The sequence below is a fragment of the Artemia franciscana genome, chromosome 7 (assembly GCF_032884065.1).
Source record: "Artemia franciscana chromosome 7, ASM3288406v1, whole genome shotgun sequence".
Classification (NCBI taxonomy): domain Eukaryota; kingdom Metazoa; phylum Arthropoda; class Branchiopoda; order Anostraca; family Artemiidae; genus Artemia; species Artemia franciscana.
Window position 1 is genome coordinate 53,392,483 of NC_088869.1, and position 5,798 is coordinate 53,398,280.

General features: G+C 31.7%; 1 long non-coding RNA gene across 1 annotated transcript; it reads right to left on the reverse strand.

Moving 5' to 3' along the window:
• Positions 1-276: 276 nt before the first annotated feature.
• On the reverse strand, positions 277-2,848 carry LOC136029457 (uncharacterized). The gene is made up of 2 exons (XR_010618052.1): positions 2,241-2,848; positions 277-1,436 (listed from the first exon to the last, which is right to left on the reverse strand). It is a non-coding gene; the product is annotated as an uncharacterized LOC136029457 (long non-coding RNA).
• Positions 2,849-5,798: the final 2,950 nt, after the last annotated feature.

The window sequence follows — 5,798 nt, forward strand, 5'->3', positions numbered from 1 at the left end:
CCGTTGTAGTTGTGTCCCTGTGTCCCGGTCGTCATTTATATTCCCTGTGTCCCGGTCGTCATTTGTATCCCGGTGTACCGGTCTGTATATACATTCGTTTTTTAGTTTTGTTTTTCTCCTTTATTTTTTTCCTTTTTTTTTCTTTTTTAGTTTATTTAGATTTTTAGATTTTTTAGATTTTTTTATTAGTTTTTAGTTTTTTTTTCTTTTTAGTATTTTTTGTAGTTTTTACCTTCTTTTTAGTTTTGTTAATTTTTTTTTTTACTTGTGTCCTGGTCGTCATTTATAATCCCTGTGTCCCGGTGCTTTGTTGATTGCTAATCGAACATTCCTTTTGTCCTGGTCGCTTTCTCTTTGAGTGTCGTCATTTATTTTTTTCTTTTTTAGTTCTTTTAGTTTTTACCTTTTTTAGTTTTTTTTGTTTTTAGTTTTTTTAGTTTTTTACCTTTTTTTAGTTTTTTTAGTTTTTTTAGTTTTTTAGCTTTTTTATTTTTTTTATTAGTTTTTAGTTTTTTTGTAGTTTTTGCCTTTTTTTTAGTTTTTTTAGTTTTTTAGCTTTTTTATTAGTTTTTAGTTTTTTTTGTAGTTTTTGCCTTTTTTTAGTTTTTTTAGTTTTTTAGCTTTTTTATTTTTTTTATTAGTTTTTAGTTTTTTTTTGTAGTTTTTGCCTTTTTTTAGTTTTTTCAGTTTTGACGTCACCTGATCCAGTTTTTTCAGGTGACGTCACCTGATCCACGATCCACAGATCCACAGACAACTTATTTTTATATATATAGATAGTTTTTTTTTTTTACTTATGTCCTGGTCGTCATTTATACTCCCTGTGTCCCGGTGCTTTGTTGATTGCTAATCGAACATTCCTTTTGTCCTGGTCGCTTTCTCTTTGAGTGTCGTCATTTATTAGTTTTTTCCTTTTTTTCTTTTTAGTTTTTTATTGGTTTTTACCTTTATTTTAGCTTATTTTTCAGTTTTTTCCTTTTTTTTAGTTTTTTTTTATTTTTTATTTTTTTTAGTTTTTTACCTTTTTTTAGTTTTTTTTAGTTTTTTTAGTTTTTTAGCTTTTTTACTTTTTTTTATTAGTTTTTAGTTTTTTTTTGTAGTTTTTGCCTTTTTTTAGTTTTTTCAGTTTTTTTTTTAGTTTTTTATTGGTTTTTACCTTTATAGTTTTTTTAGTTTTTTAGCTTTTTTATTTTTTTTATTAGTTTTTAGTTTTTTTTGTAGTTTTTGCCTTTTTTTAGTTTTTTCAGTTTTGATGTCACCTGATCCAGTTTTTTCAGGTGACGTCACCTGACACATCCATCCACACTTTTTTAGTTTTTTATTGGTTTTTACCTTTATAGTTTTTTTAGTTTTTTAGCTTTTTTATTTTTTTTATTAGTTTTTAGTTTTTTTTGTAGTTTTTGCCTTTTTTTTAGTTTTTTCAGTTTTGACGTCACCTGATCCAGTTTTTTCAGGTGACGTCACCTGACACATCCATCCACACAACCATCCACAGACAACTTATTTTTATATATATATTATATCCCCCTGTTTCCCCCGGTGTCCCCGTTGTAGTTGTGTCCCTGTGTCCCGGTCGTTATTTATATTCCCTGTGTCCCGGTCGTCATTTGTATCCCGGTGTACCGGTCTGTATATACATTCGTTTTTTAGTTTTGTTTTTCTCCTTTATTTTTTTCCTTTTTTTTTCTTTTTTAGTTTATTTAGATTTTTAGATTTTTTAGTTTTTTTATTAGTTTTTAGTTTTTTTTTCTTTTTAGTATTTTTTGTAGTTTTTACCTTCTTTTTAGTTTTGTTAATTTTTTTTTTTACTTGTGTCCTGGTCGTCATTTATACTCCCTGTGTCCCGGTGCTTTGTTGATTGCTAATCGAACATTCCTTTTGTCCTGGTCGCTTTCTCTTTGAGTGTCGTCATTTATTTTTTTCTTTTTTAGTTCTTTTAGTTTTTACCTTTTTAGTTTTTTTTGTTTTTAGTTTTTTTAGTTTTTTACCTTTTTTTAGTTTTTTTAGTTTTTTTAGTTTTTTAGCTTTTTATTTTTTTTATTAGTTTTTAGTTTTTTTGTAGTTTTTGCCTTTTTTTTAGTTTTTTTAGTTTTTTAGCTTTTTTATTAGTTTTTAGTTTTTTTTGTAGTTTTTGCCTTTTTTTAGTTTTTTTAGTTTTTTAGCTTTTTTATTTTTTTTATTAGTTTTTAGTTTTTTTTGTAGTTTTTGCCTTTTTTTAGTTTTTTCAGTTTTGACGTCACCTGATCCAGTTTTTTCAGGTGACGTCACCTGATCCACGATCCACAGATCCACAGACAACTTATTTTTATATATATAGATAGTTTTTTTTTTTTACTTATGTCCTGGTCGTCATTTATACTCCCTGTGTCCCGGTGCTTTGTTGATTGCTAATCGAACATTCCTTTTGTCCTGGTCGCTTTCTCTTTGAGTGTCGTCATTTATTAGTTTTTTCCTTTTTTTCTTTTTAGTTTTTTATTGGTTTTTACCTTTATTTTAGCTTATTTTTCAGTTTTTTCCTTTTTTTTAGTTTTTTTTTATTTTTTATTTTTTTTAGTTTTTTACCTTTTTTTAGTTTTTTTTAGTTTTTTTAGTTTTTTAGCTTTTTTACTTTTTTTTATTAGTTTTTAGTTTTTTTTTGTAGTTTTTGCCTTTTTTTAGTTTTTTCAGTTTTTTTTTTAATTTTTTATTGGTTTTTACCTTTATAGTTTTTTTAGTTTTTTAGCTTTTTTATTTTTTTTATTAGTTTTTAGTTTTTTTTGTAGTTTTTGCCTTTTTTTAGTTTTTTCAGTTTTGATGTCACCTGATCCAGTTTTTTCAGGTGACGTCACCTGACACATCCATCCACACATCCACAGACAGACAGACAACTTATTTTTATATATATAGATATATATATATATATATATATATATATATATATATATATATATATATATATATATATATATATATATATATATAGATATATATATATACATATATATATATATATATATATATATATATATATATATATATATATATATATATATATATATATATATAAGTTGTTTGTTTGTGTGTATGTCGACTGACGTTGTTTGTGTGTCGACTGACGTCATGTTTGTTGACTGACGTCATTATAAGGATGGAGCTGTATGTCGACATGAAGTTATTTGTCGACTGACGTCATGTTTGTCGACTGACGTAATTGCAGACCGGGACACCAGGACACAAATGACGACCTGGACACCGGGACACAAGGAATTTAAATGACGACTGGGACACTCAAAGAGAAATTACAGACTGGGACACCGGGACATAAATAACGACTGGAACACAGGGAATATAAATGACGACCGGGACACAGGGACACAACTACAACGGGGACGCCGGGGGCACAGGGGGATATTTAAATGACGACCTTGACACAAGGAATGTTCGAAGAGAAATTACAGACCGGGACACCAGGACACAAATAACGACCGGGACACAGGGAACATAAATTAGAACCGGGATATTCAAAGAGAAATTACAGACTGGGACACCGGGACACAAATAACGACCGGGATACAGGGTATATAAATGACAACTGGGACACAACTAAAACGGGGACGAAGGGGGCACAGGGGGATATGTAAATGACGACGGGGATACAGGGAATGTTCAATTAGCAATCACCATCAACAAAGCCGAAGGGCAATTATTAGAATAATGAAGTATAGATCTGAATACGGATTGTTTTTCCCATGGACAATTATATGTTGCATGTTAAAGAGTCGGTAAACCTGACAATCTAGTTATATGCACAGACAATGGGACAGCGAAGAATGTTGTATATTCGCAATTTTTACGTAGTTAAAACATTAACAGGTGGGACACAGGGACACAACTACAATGGAACGTACTAATATGACCAGCCAAGAATGGAATGTTGTATATTCGCAAGTATTACGTAGTTAAATATATATATATATATATATATATATATATATATATATATATATATATATATATATATATATATATATATATATATCTATATATATTCACAGGTGGGACACAGGGAATCAACTACAATGGCGCTTAACTAATATGGCGCGTAACGACTTACGCGCACGAGGGGGCTTGTAGGGAATATAAATGACGACCGGGACACTCAAAGAGAAAGCGACCGGGACACAAGGAATGTTCGATTAGCAATCACCATCAACAAAGCACCGGGACACAAATGACGACCGGGACACAGGAATTATAAATGACGACCAGGACACTCAAAGATAAATTACAGACCGGGCCACCGGAACACAAATGACGACCGGGACAAAAATGACGACCGGGACACAGGGAATATAAATGACGACCGCTACACTCAAAGATAAATTACAGACTGGGACAACGGGACACAAATGACGACCGGGACACGGGGAAACAACTACAACGGGGACGCTGGGGGGCACAGGGGAATAAATAAATCACGACGGGGACACAGGGAATGTTCGATTAGCAATCATCATCAACAAAGCTCAAGGGCAATCATTAGACACAGCCAAGAATGTTGTATATTCGCAAGTTTTACGTAGTTAAATATATATCTATATATATAAAAATAAGTTGTCTGTCTGTGGATCAGGTGACGTCATCTTTCTGTGTCGACTGACGTCATGAAGTTAGTTGTCGTCATTTTTGCTATGACGGTGACGTCATTGAAGATATTTAAGACATTTATGTCCACGTAGAAATCTATTAATGTTTAAGTTTAAAATGACTGATGAACTTACAATGGCAAAAGCCGATGAAGATGCTCAAAGAGTCTATGCCAAAAAACTTGCTGCTGATAGAGAAAGTCAGAAAAGAAAGCATGCCGAGGAATCAAAAGAACAGCAAGGAAACAGGCTTGAGGCTAAAGAACGCAAAACCGCGCAGTTAGATGAAGATCCACCTGGACAGCGAGAGTCAAAACTGAAAATGATAGCGATGATGATTGGGTTTGGGATTTTGACTTGGATAAGGTCATCAATGCCTACCAGATTTTAGTTAAAAAAACGAAGGTTCGGCGATATGTATTTCATAGTGAAGCTGAAAAATAAAGAAGAAAAAGAAAACTGAAAAAAGAAAAAATGTAAAAACATGACGACCGGGACACAGGGAATATAAATGACGACCAGGACACGCTGAAAAATAAAGAAGAAAAATAAAACTGAAAAAAGAAAAAATGTAAAAAACTAAAAAATACTAAAAAGAAAAAACACTCAAAGAGAAATTACAGACCGGGACACAAATGACGACCGGGACAGAGGGAATATAAATAACGACCGGGACACTAAAAGAGAAATTACAGACTGGGATACCGGGACACAAATGACGACCGGGACCCAGGGAATATAAATGACGACCAGGACACAGGTATTTAAGAATATCGTTCAAAGACAAATTTTTAATTGTAAGAAGACCGTTGAAAGAGAAATTTATAATTGTAAAATGACTGAAGAACCTACAATGGCAACACCCGAGGAAGCTGCTTAAAACGAATGTATTCAAGCCGAAGTAGCTGAGTTGGTAAAGCGTTATGTCTCAGGTTCTAGGTCCGAGAGGCTCCAGGTTTGAACCTTGGCTTTAGCATTAATACAAAAGAAGAAAAACACTTAAAAAAGGTAAAAACTACAAAAAAACTAAAAAGAAAATATATATATATATATATATATATATATATATATAAAAATAAGTTGTCTGTCTGTGTAACGATGACTCTGGTCAAACATTTTCAGATCAATTGTTGGCAATTGGAAACGGAAAGCTCCCAGTAGTGGGAAAGCCAA